This window comes from Chroicocephalus ridibundus, chromosome Z, assembly GCF_963924245.1.
Source record: "Chroicocephalus ridibundus chromosome Z, bChrRid1.1, whole genome shotgun sequence".
Classification (NCBI taxonomy): domain Eukaryota; kingdom Metazoa; phylum Chordata; class Aves; order Charadriiformes; family Laridae; genus Chroicocephalus; species Chroicocephalus ridibundus.
The window spans coordinates 27,494,664-27,510,918 of record NC_086316.1 but is presented as its reverse complement, the minus strand read 5'-3'; positions in this window follow the sequence as shown (position 1 = coordinate 27,510,918).

Below are 16,255 nucleotides of genomic sequence, written 5' to 3'. Positions count from 1 at the left end.
CAGAAAATCCATCCAGACTAAGTCCTGTCCACCCAGTAGACTGTCTGCACCAGTATGGGAGATATGAAAGCTTATAAGGAGGATTTATTCCCTCAACTTTACCGACATGACCTGGTGGCCATCTTCACTCCCACATACTGGAGGGAACAAAGCCATGAAGTTGCACAGTCCTAAGGTAGGGTAGAGCTGAGCTCGTATCTTTAGACCGATGGTTGCACAGTGAAGGTAATATTCCCCACCTCCTCTGTGAGGTGTCTTTCTCCACTTTCTTATAAACCTTGTAGACTTCAACCAGCTCAAATGTTTCTGTAGCTGACATATTCCGGGTGCTCTCATAATATCACAGATGCAAGGTTAACTTGGTGTTTTTTTCCTGTAAGCCCATAACAGTTTCTTTTTTGTTGTCTTGTGAAATTGTTTCACCTTGTTTTTCTCACATCTTCACAAGTTAAGAGATAGACAATAAAGATCTAGAATATCCCCTCAACAAAACATATACTCCCGTTAGTGCTGATACCGATTATAAACCTGATTAGCAAGATTTTCAAATGGCAGAAATTGTATTAAAGTCACAATAAAATATGTAATGCCACATATGTGAATAAAGTCTAAATTAAATTTAAGAAAATGTACTTCAGCAGGAGGAGAAACTCCATATTGACATTTTCCAGCATCCTTCATCTTGTTATGAGGTAAATAGCGATGAATCTTTCAGCACAACAGAAAAATTTCTTCTGGCTTCAACTGGCCTTTTTCTCCACTTGGTAACTACAGTAGTAGAGCCATTGAAAAAAAAAAAAAAAAAGAAAAAACTGAATTGCCCTCAATTTCTACCAGAATAAACATTCAAAATATAAAGATATTCTTAAGTTTAAACATGGTGCTATGGTGCTTAGGTTATGTCAACAGCTATAATTTAAAGACCTTTGCTATTGTAAATTTTAGCCATTCATTTTTGCATTTTTTTAGTAATTGGATCTAGATTTTTTTTTTAATTATTGTTGCTACTGTTACAGTGATCAAAAAGTAAAGTACATGTGGTTAAGTAACTTGTTTACGGTCAGGTAATGAGTCAAGGTTCATATATATAGGGACTGCCAGTCCAAAGTACTGCTAAGCACTTAACTGGGACTTGAGTAAGCAACACTTAAGTCGAGAAAAAAAAAAGAATGCTGGTTCATTCATGATGGTGCCAGTTATCAAGACTATGTAACTCCATAGAAGTACACTACTGTGGGAGGTACATTACTGGAAGCATGCACAGACAGTAATTATTTGAATGCTACATTAAGTTAACTGTAGCACAGACATCACACCAACAAGAAGAAAATATAACACTGAAGGAATTAACACTGAACAAAACTTATGTCAGCAAGTATTAATTTAATCTTGTACACTTCTCAGAAGATCTTCAAATTAATGAAAGTTTGTTTATCTAAAACAGATTCCAAAAGTCACTGAAGTACATTTCCTTGAATCTCTTTCTTGGCAATAGACCTACTAGTATTTGAAGTAGATTCTGACATATAAAATCATCTCTGTGTTATAACACATTATGAATTCCTGTTTGTAATATCTATGGCTTCGATATCCCATAACGACTTCTCTGTATGCCTGGATATTTTTTTACACTTTGCTATTGATACTTGTAAATATGATGTTGATAGCCTCTGATGGGGTAACCAAAGTTGATGACATCTGTTGGGGGGAAAGACTAAGCAAAATAGTCCCCATTAACCTAGAAAAGAGATGACTGAGGAAAGTTAAGACACATGCGTAAAACCATGAATGGCATGTAGAAAGTGAATAACAAATGCCTGTTCAGTATTTTTATGGACTATCCATCTTTTATTCTTGAAAAAAATGAAAATCCACTGAAGTTTAAATCACAAGATGCATAATCTTAGATCCTACTCATTGTAATAATTTTACAGCAACAGAATCTGTGGGGCCTAGACCCCAAACAGTAAAGCTTGTCATGTTTTATGTGTGTTTCAGCTGCCATAACACTGAACACAAGGGAAAGTCAAAAAGGACAAGCTTATACTCTAAATCTAAAAAACTGTGTTATCATGAGGTTAATCAGAGGTTTCAGAAACTCGAAGTGTGACAATTTTAAGCCAGAGTTTACATTAACTGTGTGGTCGATTTAAGTACTAAATTGGTTTATTAGCCAGTTGTGAGGTAATAGAAACAAAAATATGACAGGTTTGCATGGTACTTTCTGAATTAGGACAGGAAAATATATATATCAAATATGGGTTAATAGATAGGAAATTTGCTTATCATTAACTTTTCTTTACTGCCCTTTCCCAGGCTAATTAAGGAACAATTTTTCAAATCAAAATTTTGGAAACAGACCTTAGAGCATCATCACAAACCTCATTTCTGTTACTGAGATGAAAAGAGTCATATTATGCATCAATCTTTTGTTGCACTTTTGTTGCACTTTTATTCATCTGTGTGCTTTAATGAGTGCATAAAGTACATCATCTTCTCGCCAAGTTCTGTAAATAAAGATCATAAAGTTTATTATTGCTTAACGTATATTTCACTAGCTGGAAAACAAACTCTAGTTGCAAGGCCACAAATATTGGCATACTTCCATTCTTTCTCTTTACATTGGCCTGCATTCATTATTATTTAGTTGCTTCAGCCTTGTTGAAAAATGTGCCACTGCACCAAGGAAAAATAAATTGCCTGTTCGCTGCAAGTCCTGTTTGCTTTCAGAAAAAATGGCAGCAAAATGGAGCTCTTTGATGTAGCAAATACAAGCACTCTCCAAGTCGCAGACAGTCTTCCCTCACAAAATGGGTCAGACTATTAAAGAACACATCTGAGCTAATTAAAAAAATGGTAAGCCTTGTTCTGTTAATTAAAACATATTTTATTTAAGTGGGCAACTTTGACCTCCAATGTGCTCTGGGAGTTGACTCGTTTTCAAAGACAATGTAGAACTATCTCAGTCCCAGTGAAAAGGTAGCTGAAACTTACAGCCATCATATTTTTAGATGACTGGTTTTACCATCAGTATGTCTTCCTCTGGGGGCGGGGAAGGGAAGCATGCATATTTGAGTATTTTAATCCTAAAGGACTCAATTTTTGCAGCAAACTTCCCTGAAAAACAGGACATTGTTTCATGTTGTAGGGTCAGAACAAGGGATTGGGAGGAGACCTGTCAATACAATTGAAGATAGTATCTGCTCTCCATCGATATTTTCTAAGAGATATTTTCCATATCCCTTAAATGATCCTTCGTCAATATCCAGGAAGTTTGAATGATGAATGCGAGGTTCAGCTCCAGATGAGACAAGACTCCACGCTCCGCAAATCTTTGGCATCCTTGTTGCAACCATTTGGTTGCACTCTGTGCCGTAATTCATTTTCATGTCAGTGAAATACCCATCCCAAAGATCTGTGCAAAAATGAAAACAATAGGATCCTACTTGTCCAGATGGCCTCTCTCAACAGCAGCAACACCCAGTCCTGAGGTACTAGAACTTCAAATATCAGGACTACCTTCTGCTAGCTGCTCTGGAGGGGTGCAACATACAAACCCTGATCTCTTCAGAGTCCAGACCCTACTAGTCCCCAGGAAGGATGTGAAAACACCTACTGATGAAGAGGACATCACACAGGGCAAGACTCAAGAGCCACCAAGTGGTCAGGGATTCACCAGAACTTTCCCCTAGAGGGGAGAATAAAGCCCCCTTTCTGGCATATATCAGAACATTGCTTGATATTTGAGGGCACTTTATCCAAACGAAAAACACTCCATAAAACATCATACAAATTTCAATGAATCATCATGATTGTGTGGGAAAATTCTGTATCCATGTTCTCCCATGATTTCCCTGCAAGTAATGCCACTCTTGGTAATCAAATGTGTGTATCGTTGGCAGGTGGAAGGGTGTTGTTTTATTTCATTTTTCCTTAACTCCCGGCACTGATTGGATGATTTCCTGATATATGCTGCTGCAGGAAGAGGATACATAGCAATACTAAAAAGCATGCCAGCGGTCCTCACTTAGTACCTCATAGAAGCTGACACAGAGATAATAGAATCAATTTTCTTATACATAAAGCAGAATCTCAGTTGCTCTGCTAACCTGCGTATCTCGGCTCCTTAGTCATTACAAAGACAGTGAAAAGACATCACCACTTCTTCCCAAAACCCTTCAGAAAGTTCATGTTTAAGGAGGCTGAGAATCTGATGCAGGAATTCAGACATGTAATCCATTACTTAAACATATGAAGAAGTTATTATGGTTCTGCTACTGTTTTAGAAGAGAGTCCTATAGTCACAGCTGTGATCTGCCAGCCATAACATCTGTAACCTATAGATTTCTAACATGAATGAGGCAGTAATTACTTTTTAGATGGCAGTGGGGTCTTTAAAATCTGTAAAATGCAATTATTGGTGCTACAGCCTAAGTAGTTGTATATTATTGAACATACATTATAGCCAACTGCGATAAGTACTTATGTTGTAAAGAAGTTTATAGAGTTCAGTAAAGTTGTAAGCAGAAGCACAATAATGACTGTGTATTGAGATAGCCTAAATGGACTGCTTGGACCAAAGCCAGCTGCCAGCAGGCTATCTTTCAGTGCTATCTATTAGAGTCAGCTTCATTATTGCTTTTCTGTTTACTGCCACAGGAGAGAATACATAGTAATTTACAGATCCATACCTTCATTCAATTATCTGCGCAATCTAGCTTCGCTTGAGATTCTCCTGTGCTTTAAACTAGTGCATCACACTGTTATGATTAGCTGCTTAAAAACTTACTTGTTGCGTTCATAAATTCAGCCCACAATCAGCATCTGCTTATCAAAAAAAAAAAAAAAAAAGACAAAAAGACCAAGGTTTGGTAGTTCTGTATTAATATTTCTCCCAACACATACTTTCCCACTTTAATTACAAAGTCTTTGGATCATTTCAAGTTGATAAATGAAACTACTACTAACAAAAGATTGTTTAGACTCTGCTGAAGCTCTCTTATTTACTTAGCAGATATTTCAGCACCAATTAATCTCAAGGACAGTTCAGTGCTTTAAATTCAGTGGTTTATATGATCCCTGGATATAACTACCATGTCAGCTTGTTAGGTCCTGCGGTACATTCAAGAGAGCCACTGCTGACACACTAATGTAAGATCAGTACCATCTTCATATACCTATTTCAATTTCAGTAGGAGGTATTTCAACATACACTGTTGGCTGCGAAGCTCAAACTTTTTACTTCTTTAAAAAACTCCAGAAGATCCTACTAGAAAAGAGAAGCAGATGGCTAGTCACTGGTTGATAAGGAGGAATATAGGAATCTACCTACCTCTAAATATAAAAATATCTGTTCATAACACTTCTTTATTTATTTACATTTTAGTATATGCAAAGAGATAACCTTGTATGTCCCATCCAGACATTAGACACTTTCGATATTTATAGCCAAGTAGTGAATTGGCTTACACTACTTACACACTTACAAACTTACAAAATTACAAACACACTTACAAACATACAAACTATACACCATTAACTTCTTTTCAATGAATTTACTTCTATGCATTTCATAAGAAGATTTCAGCCCCTTCAGGTAGTCGTAGTTACTCTAAAAAGACAGTTCCTCAATAATCTCTGCGAAAATCGTTTCAGCATGTAAATTATGGACAAGCCATTAACTATGAATATTCACTCTATTGGTTTTGACTGAACATGAAAATGTCATTATAAGATTTTCCTTATTACAGAGCTGCAAAACAAATGTGCCACAGCTTTTCTTCCCACAGCACATATGCCAGTGACTGCGCTACTATTGGCTGAAGAGGGGAAGTTCAGGCTGCTTTGCAAATCTTTTCCTAAATACAAAATACTAAAGACTTAGTTCCAATTATTTAAGAGTTAATAAGGGAATTTTATCTCCACTTGCTATGTCACACTTTGAACTAGTAGTCCTACTACGACATTAATATTGCTGAAGATACTACAGGATTACTTATAGCAGGTGAATATCTAAAGTCTTATAACGCTGGCAGTCCATTCCAGTGCTGCAGTCATAATCTACTCAACAAAATGCAACTGAAAGCAGATCAAAGTTTCCCTACGAAAAAAAGAAAGGTACTTGTATTTCACTAATTATTTTATTCCAAAATCTTGGAAATTGTTATTGATAAATGACAGGGGGCCTGCAGGAAGGACAGGGAGGGACTCTTTATCAGGGAGTGTAATGATAGGACACGGGGTAGTGGCTTCAAACTGAAAGAGGGGAGATTTAGATTGGATATCAGGAAGAAATTCTTTATGGTGAGGGTGCTGAGGCACTGGAACAGGTTGCCCAGGGAAGCTGTCAATGCCCCATCCCAGGAAGTTTCAAGGCCAGGCTGGATGGGGCTTTGAGCAGCCTGGTCTGTTGGGAGGTGTCCCTGCCCACCACAGTGGGGTTGGAACTAGAAGGTCTTTAAGGTCCCTTCCAACCTGAACCATTCTGTGATTCTGTGATCATGTCATTGAACACAAAAAGTGTATGTTGGGAGGAAGCTAACATTTAGATTTAGAAGTGTAAAGCCCTGTATAAAATGTATCCATTAACTTAATGCACAAAGTGCCAAAATTCCAAGCTCCCAGTACATATCCACATGTATTTGAACTTCATAAGTAGTGTCATTGCAGAAAATAACAAAAAAATTTCGGCACAACCCTGAGTATCACAACATGTTCTTATATAGCGTACACGACTGACACCTTTTACAGAAGTATGTCTGGCAGTGCCATTTTAGTGCTTACTTACTAAATTTCATGCTATGCAAAAAGACCAAGCACCAGCTCTGTTGGATAAATTGCACTATATTACTTAGCTAAAGTGGTTTTAGAGAATTAACTGTCATTGCTGGGTTTTGCATTGTCGTTTTAGGGTCTTATCTCCACAACTCTGATATATTCAGCATGAACATGAAACTAGTCAAGTTTATAAAATGTTTAAAATATTAAACATAATATAGTCATTTTATGCCCAAAACCAAGTAAAAATAAATCTAAACAGGTAACACTAACACTAGAATTGAGGTCAAGCCATCTGACAAGCCATAATTCATTTTATACCCTTAAAGTACTGTTTATAATACTACTCTCTGCAGTTAGGCAAGCAGCAACCCCTAGTTAATAAAACATACAGTAATCTCTGTCAGTTACCTCACCAATAACTCCAAAAAGCTAAAGTACATGAACAGATTTCACATGGAAAAGACAGTCACTTTTAAGAGAAATCCCAGTAACTACCATAGCCAAATGATCAATTACCCACCTTCAAACAAGCTTAATCTTTAAAATGATGGATAAAATGAAACCTAAGTCTGTATTTACCAACTGTATTTTTATCATTCACAGTGGAATAGAAATATGAATTTTATATGAGTACATCAGTAACATTGAAGTGTCTCAGCAGTAGTAAGTACCTATCCCAAAAAAGGTTTAATCCTTGCATTTGCATAACATCTCTGCCTTACCAGGGACACCTCAGTGAGAATAACTGTTTAGTCCACAGAGGATGAACAAAAATACTTTAAAATATGTGTATACACAAAGATCTGGGGGTTTGGGTTGATGGCAAGTTGAATAGGGGTCAACAGTGTGCCCTAGCAGCCAAATGGGCCAACCATGTCCTGGGTTGCATCAAGGACAGCATAGCTAGCCAGTCAAGGGAGGTGTTTGTCCCACTCCACACTGCACTGGTGTAGCCCCATCTTGAGTACTGTGTACAGTTTTGGGCACCTCAGTACAAGAAGGACATCAAATTATTAGAGTGTGTCCAGAGAAGGCAAACCAAGATGGTGAAAGATCTTGAGGGCAAGACTTATGAGGAGCAGCTGAGGTCAATTGGCTTGTTCAGCTTGGAGAAGGGAAAGCTGAGGGGTGACCTCATCACAGTCTACAACTTCCTCAAGGAGAGCAGCAGAGTGAGAGGTGCTCCCAGAGGTGATCCCAGCAGAGGGAGGGAGACAGTGAAAGGACACGAGGAAATGGTATGAAGCTGTGTAAGGGGAAGTTCATATCGGACATTAGGAAACATTTCTTTAATGGGAGGGTGGTTGGTCACTGAAACAAGGTCCCCAAGGAAGTATTCGTGGCACAAAGCCTGTCAGAGTTCAAGGAGCATCTGGATTACACTCTTAGTCATATGGTTTAGTTTTAAGAAGTCCTAAAAGGATCACAGAGTTGGACTTCATGATACTTATGGGGCCTTTCCAACTCGAGCTATTCTATGATTCTATGCATTTTGAGGGGTGTTGTAAGCAGGAAAAGGGAGGTGACTCTATCCTCTCAACTCAGTCCTGGTGAGACATGGGTCTCACCAGGGTCTCACTCCATGGGTGCTGCATACAGGTCTGGGTGGCCATGTGCAAGATAGACATAGACGTACTGGAGCAAGTTCAGCAAAGGTACACAAAGACGATGAAAGTTCTGTGAAGCTTCTGTCGTATGGGAAAATGATGTTCAGCCTTGAGAAGAGAAAGCTCAAATTCTCAATGGGTGCCAATAACGAATGGGGAAAAGGAGACATAGTGAAATATAAGCTATCCCACTTAAACATGAAAATTCCATTTAAACATAAAAAACCTTTTTTTTTTCTTTTATTGTGCGGTGGTCAAACACTAGAACAGGTTTCCCAGAGAGTTTGTGGAGTGTCTATTTGCAAAGATATCGAAGAGTGACTGGACAGCAGCATGGGAAACCTGTTGTAGGCCCTGCTTGAGCAGGAGGATGGAGTATGCAATATCCAGAGTTCTCTGCCAACATCGGTCACTCTGTGATCTTGGATCCGAATTCTGAGATATGATAGTCATCTGTGATGAGTTTTGAAAGTTTAGCACTGAAAGGAGTCTGAATTGGTTTGTAATTACTTGTTTCTTTCATAATATTAAGAAAGGCGAGTGTGTCTACACCTAGTTAACTGGGCTGCCATTTTCTCCCATTTATCTTGAAATTTTTTTGCAATTTTCACATTGAAATATGTAAACTAATATTATTGCCATCATTCCATAGTAAAAGAAAGTAACCCATCAGAATTAATCAAGCACGCAGAGATGTTAGACATACTCTTATGAGAAAAAATCCTTTTTAATATTTTCAGACTAGCAGACTCTCTTTAACAAAACAAAACGAAAAAAAAAGCCCACACGACGTAATTCAAACAGGGCCCCTGCAAGAGCACAGGGCTAGGCGCTATGGCACTTGGCTCAAGGGAAATGGGCCCTGCAAGAGCAGAGGGCCAAGACCCACGGGCCTGTGCTCTGGGAGAGATGCGCCCAAAGAGCACAGCTCCAGGCCCCACGATAGCCAAAGCAGGGCAAGGAGATTGTGACAGGCCAGATGGAGAAACTCCATGGTGTTCCTCTAAGAGCAAAGAGAGGAAACAGTGGGCACAGGCCCAGGAAAAAGGGGAGAAGTCAGCACGGGTGAGGACAGCAATGCCACCTGCATTATTAGCAACACTGAGAGTTCTTCTGTAGCTTTCATGCCTGTATTTTGTTTCTCTGAGCCTTAGATCTAGACTACTAAGGAGAGACTTCTGATCTTCTTGGGGGCCAGCTGATGATGCAGCCCTGGTTTCAGCAGCTCCCAGGATGTTCTTCTAGTGCCGCCTGAGGGCTGGCCTCATGTTGGGTGGTGAAGAGGCCTCAGGTGATGAAGCAGCCCTGGTTTCAGCAGCTCCCAGGATGTTGTTCGGTGGTGAAGAGGCCTCAGGTGATGTTCTAGTGCCACCTGTGGGCTGGCCTCTTGTTCAGTGGTGAAGAGGCCTCAGGTGATGATGCAGCCCTGGTTTCAGCAGCTCCCAGGATGTTCTTCCAGCGCTCCCTGCGGGCTGGCCTCATGTTGGGTGGTGAAGAGACCTCAGGTGATGATGCAGCCCTGGCTTCAGCAGCTCCCGGGATGTTCCTCTAGTGCCGCCTGCGGGCTGGCCTCTTGTTAGGTGGTAAAGGGGCTTCGGATGTTGATGCGGCCCTTATTTAACCAGCTCCTGGGATGTTTTTTAGCTCTCCCTGTGGTCTGGCCTCTTGTTTGGTGGGGAAGAGGCCCCAGGGCTGCCAGCCCTCCTCTTTCGCGGTCGCCGTGGCTCCGCAGGGGAGCGTTCCCTGCCCTCGCTGGAAGTGGGGGGGATCTGGTGCGGTCTCCTCCTGAGGCTCTTCTTGCTCCCCCAGGATGGGAACGGGGGCAGAAGGGCGGCTGCCAGGATCCCCACCAAGGGCAGCCGTGGAGGTGCTGGGGAGCTCATCCACATCGTGCCCCGTGGCAGGGCTGCTGGAGGGGGCTGGGCTGGGTGCGGGAGAGGCCCCTCGGGAGGCAGAGGGGCTGTGGGCAGCTGAAGGGCTGCCCTCCTGCTCTCCAGCAGCATGGGCATCCTCCAGCCCCAGCAGGCGGTGGGCCTCCCTGCTGCAGAGCCGCACGACGGCATCAATCAGGTCGTTCACAAATGCCGCCGTGCGGTCATGCAGGAAGAGCCCCAGCAGCCTGCCCAGGACCTCTTCATCCAGGCCGACGAGGACTAGGCTGGACATGATGAAGTCCTGCACGATGGCTGCCTGCAGGTGGTCGTCCTCAAATATCAGCCCCAGCACCTCGTGCAGCCAGGGCAGCAGGGGCTCGAGGAGGGCTGGGGGGACCCAGAAACGTGTCGCCCAGGTCTCGGCCTGGAGGCTGCCCACTGGAGCCCTGGGCACCTCTCCAGCAGCCGGTGGTGGGGATGCTGCAGGGCTGTGGGGGACGTGGTGGACGGCCAGTGGTGATGCCAAAGGTGGTCTCACGACATACTCTTCAAAGTCATCGTCCCCCCTCACTGAGTGCACGATGGACTCCACCTTCCTCTTGCAGAGGGGGCACTCAGGCTTGGTGTCAGCCCACTGCCGGATGCACGTGAAACAGAAACGGTGGCAGCATGGCATCACGAAGCTGGCCTCGTCCCAGCTGTCCAGGCATATTGGACAGCAGTTGTCCAGCTCCGTGGCCATGCTTTCCGTCTGCTGCAGTGGGCTGACGAGAGCCGGCGATCACGAGCCGCTCCTTCTCACTGGTGCTTGCAGCAGCCGGTGTCGCGCTAGAAGAGGAAGAGAGGCCGTGGTCATTGGCTGGCCTGGGCAGGGGTGAAGAAAACGCTCAGGTCCCTCAGGAAGCAAACCCTCCCAGCTCCCCAGGGTGAAGCTTCCCTGTACAGCTCACCTCTGCTGCTGCAAGCGTGCCTGCGTGTCCCGGCTGCCTGACTCTGGCAGGGCCGCGGAAAACCACAGGTAATATAAGTTGCCTCGTGTCATCAAGAAACAGAGAGAAAAGACTGAATGCATTCCATTATCAAAAGCCATAGTCTAATTTGATGGTGGACTTATAACTTGCTGTGCAGCACAGTCACAAAGCAACCAACAAAGACAAGAAAAACAAGCAAGCAAGCAAAGTCCCACAAGCTCTCGCCACACCCCAGCACTGCTGGCCAGTCCTCTGGGTTCCCCTGGTTCCTCCGGTGGGGAGTCAAGGGCAGCACTTGGCTCTATTGCAGGGAGTTTTTCCCGTCTTTCTTTCCTAGCCAGAGGGCACAAGGCTGATCCTCTCTCTGCTGAGTGCCCATCAGGCCTCACCTGGGCACTGTGTCCCATTTCAGGTCCCTCCTTCAGCAATGGGCCCACATGTTCTCTAGTGTTCTGGAGAACAGAACTGTAACTGTAGCATTACAGCATTGGCAGGTAAGGGAAGAGCAGCTGATATGATCTACCTGGACTTATACAAAGCACATCCTGATCTCTAAACTGGAGAGACATGGATTTGACAGCTGGACCACACGGTGGATAAGGAATTGGCTGGATGGTCGCACTCAAAGAGTTGCAGTCAATGGCTCGACGTCCGAGTGGTGACCAGTGATGAGTGGCATTCCTCAGGTGGTCGGTATTGGGACCGGCGCTGTTTAACATCTTTGCCGGTGACATAGCCAAGTGCAAGGTCCCGCACCTGGGTCAGGGCAACCCCAAGCGCAAATACAGACTGGGCAGAGAATAGATTGAGAGCAGAACTGAGAAGAAGGACTTGAGGGTATCGGTTGATGAGAAGCTCAACCTGAGCCAGCAATGCGTGCTCACAACCCAGAAAGACAACCACATCCTGGGTGGCATCAAAAGAGGTGTGGCCAGCAGGTCGAGGAAGGTGATTCTACCCCTCTACTCTGCTCTCGTTAGACGCCACCTGGAGTACTGCATCTGGCTCTGGGGCTCCCAGCACAAGAAGGACATGGGTCTGTTGGTATGAGTCCACAGGAGGGCCACGAAGATGATCAGAGGGCTGGAGCATCTCTCCTATGAAGACAGGCTGAGAGAGTTGGGGTTGTTCAGCCTGGAGAAGAGAAGGCTCCAGGAAGACCTTATAGCTGCCTTCCAGTATCTGAAGGGGGCCTTCAAGAAGGAATGATTCATCCCCGAGTTTCATCATATGGGGCTTTTTTGGCCTGGAGGAGCTATACACATTGTCAGTGGCAGGGTGAATTTTCTTAATGGCACAGGAGCACGAGTCTGTGAGTTAGACAAAGCAACTGTTCAGCTGGAAAAGCTTATGAAAAAATACTAGTTGCCTGAGTCTCCAGGCTCAGGCGAACAATTTGAAGAAAGATGGGGAGGGACTCTTTATCAGGCGAGATGTAATGGTTTGAAACTGAAAGAGGGGTGGATTTAGATTTGATATCACAAAGAAATTCTTTTCTGTGAATGTGGTGAGGCACTGGAACAGGTTGCCCAGAGTAGTTGTGGATGCCTCATCCCTGGAAGTGTTCAAGGCCAGGTCATACGAGGCTTTGAGCAACCTGGTCTAGTGGAAGGTGCACCTGCCCATGGCAGAGGGATTGGAACTAGATTATCTTTATGGTCCCTTCCAACTCTAACCATTCTGTGATTCTATGAAACTCAGAAGTCTTCAATTTTTATCATCTTTAAGCCCACCCACATAAAATTTTTCCTTTTTCCTGCAAGACACACTCCCATGACTACTTTAACACATGATGCCATGGATGCAAAAGGTTTCTAGAAGTTAAGGAAAGAATGGACATGTTAATGGAAACCTCATCTGCTAATAAACGCAGAGTGCAGTCAGAGAAACCACTCACAAAATCTCCATGTCAGAAAATTGCCCAAGCCTGGGAATAGTCCATATGAAGCATTACTGTTTCCTGTACTGACTTTTTCCCTTTCTATTGCTCCTCCGTAGATTTCCGGTTTGGACCATTACAGAAGAGAGCAGAGGGAACTCAGCTGGGCCCGGCAGGGCTGTCTTATAGAACATTTGCCTTACAGAACATTTTAGTTTTCTGTCGGATGCAGATAGAATAAGGAACCAATGACGAAACACAACTACAACAGTGAAATAAATGTCTTTGAAAAAAAGTTGCAAGCCCTAAGTTGCAATATTTGCTATGCTTTCTCAATAAATTCTTTACTCTTTCCTTCAAATAGCACAGTATGATACATTATGATACAATGGGATGAAATATAATCAGGTGGGGTCCAGGTACAACAGCATTCTGGTCAGTTCCTGTATGTCCCATTCCAACCTTCTAGGTCCACTTTGTGACATTCCTGCCACCTTTTCCTCTGATTGTTTTCTACTTAGTGCAAGTCCACAAGATTCTCTCTGGGGCCTGTCTCAATTTCTGCCTTTAGATCTATGGCAGCACAACAGTGATTTGACTCCCTTTATTATTCCAGTGCTGTTCTTCAGCAAGGATGTGTCTTCCTTCATCAATATTTTGCTTAGTAGCTCAACCAATTGCAATTTTCCAGCAGAAAATACAAGTTCCCATTTCCTTCTTTCTAGATTTTGCTTTACTACTTTAAGACTGAATAACCCAGGCATATGATATTCTGCTTCAACCCCAAACAGCAAGATATTTTTTCATAAGCTAAGTGTTTTCAGGTCAGCCATAAAGCAGACCAGACTGAACAGGCCTTCTCTAATTTTAAACAGAACTGTTCAGAGTTTGTTACATGTTATAGTAAAAGAAAAGTGATTACTCTTACTATACCTCTCTCTCAGCCAGGATAGAAGTGTTTAAAAACACCTTTACATCTTTTACATTTTTACACATCAAGCTCAGCATAGAACTTCAACTACAAAATAGTCTCTTATTGTATTTTTTTTTAAATCCATCATTTGGTTGGGTCTCCTATGAAGAGTAAGTCAATGAAAACAACGTCCGGGACTACATTTTGCCATATCATTTTCAAAATTGATATGGGAAATCTGAAATATGGAAGCCGTTTCATTATGAATTATGCTATGGGTAGACATATTGTAATATTATGGTGTAGAAATACTACCTTTTATACTAATTGAAAGAGGAGGGTTGGTCTAATGTTTTAAAGGAAGGAAAGAAGGAAGGAAAGAAGGAAGGAAGGAAAGAAGGAAGGAAGGAAAGAAGGAAGGAAGGAAAGAAGGAAAGAAAGAAGGAAGGAAAGAAGGAAAGAAGGAAAGAAGGAAAGAAGGAAAGAAGGAAAGAAGGAAAGAAGGAAAGAAGGAAAGAAGGAAAGAAGGAAAGAAGGAAAGAAAGAAAGAAAGAAAGAAAGAAAGAAAGAAAGAAAGAAAGAAAGAAAGAAAGAAAGAAAGAAAGAAAGAAAGAAAGAAAGAAAAGAAAACCACCGGTAATTTCTAGGGCCTTTGTAATTTCCAGGGCCAGTAAATAGAACTATTAATTACACGAAAGATACTTGCTTTATGTGAAAATTTTCCAGAACGAACTCACTTATAAATCTAAGACTTTCCCCCCACTCCCATCTTTTCTGTCATTAGGTACATCTGTTGATTTGAGACAGTACAAAGATTTCATGATTGTGCATCTCAAACTTATTTGTACAGCTGTTGCCAATAAGTTATAAAACATGAATGTAACGGAAAAAAACTATAATACATTGAGTCCATTTATGTGCAGTGTGCATATTACAAAGTTATCATAGATGCTGCACAATCCCAAAATACAACAAACCCAACACTACGCAAATTATAGAGATTATCACCATCCTTGTCTTCATGCTATCCCCAAGCACACTGTGAAGGACAGAAGTTGACAAGGGTTTTTTAATACAAATGTTTCTTCCTTGGTCAAATGGATTAAAAAGAATGGATTTCAATCCCAATTACAGAAAATACTTTTGAATATTGACTCCTTCCGTTTTTAAACTGGAAGGAACTTTCATTTTAGTGCTTTCTTTGTTGACAGTTTAAGTGGTATCAAGTAAAAAGTTAAGTTTGGGCAATGACAACACATGGACAAAACAAGTTCAGGGAAAAAAACCACAAGCATTTCAGAAGACATTAAAATACATTTAGCTTGTAATAGTAAAATTCTTAACAGCAAGCACTTACTAAGAAATAATCTCCTCAGCGGTTAATGGTCCAAGATGCAGCTGAGGACCATTAACTCCTCCCAACTGGTCATTAACTAGCAAAAGAACAAGAATCCAACTGTGATTAAGAATCATTCATTGAGCTCTTTGGATAGTAAGTCACCTTATTCACACCCAAACATTAAAACAGAAGGAATTTGTCTTTCCTGTTTTGTCAATTAAAGAAAGGATAATCACCTTCCACAAAGAGTCATCATCATTAAGCTGTCAACTTTTGCAGCTCAGCAAAGAGGATTAAAGGGGAGAAAAAAAATTTCTAATGGTTAGGTTCAGATCATTTAGTAAAGAAAAACAGATAGACTGCACACAGACTACCTCCCACTGAATTGTGAGACATGTCTTCTCTTGGAGATCAGGGGAAAAAAACCCCAAATTTTACCACAGCCTTATTATATAATCTTGGAGAGGTCACTTAGAGCATTATCATAGGATCATAGGCTTGAAAGGACTTCTGAAGGTCATTTAGTCCAACTTCCTATTCCAAACACTAGTTCAAAACCTAGACTAATTTGCTCAGGGCCTTGTCCAGTCAAGTTTTTAAACCCCTTAAGGGTTCACAGCCTCTCCCAACTACCCGTTCAGAGTCATGGCCTCCTCTCGTTAGAAAGCCTTTTTTATTCCTTAACGTGCATTTCACTTGCCCCCTTAGAGACCAACAACAGAAAGCTTATTTTCATCCACTTTTATTCCTGTTTAAATAGAAGGTTTTTTAAACATAAATCAACAGTCACAAGTGAAATAAGATTTAGCAACATTAAATGATAGATGAACAAGTTTACATCTTCACTTGGTCCAATAAAGCACTAATGTTCTCCAGACTTCCCACCTTCCAT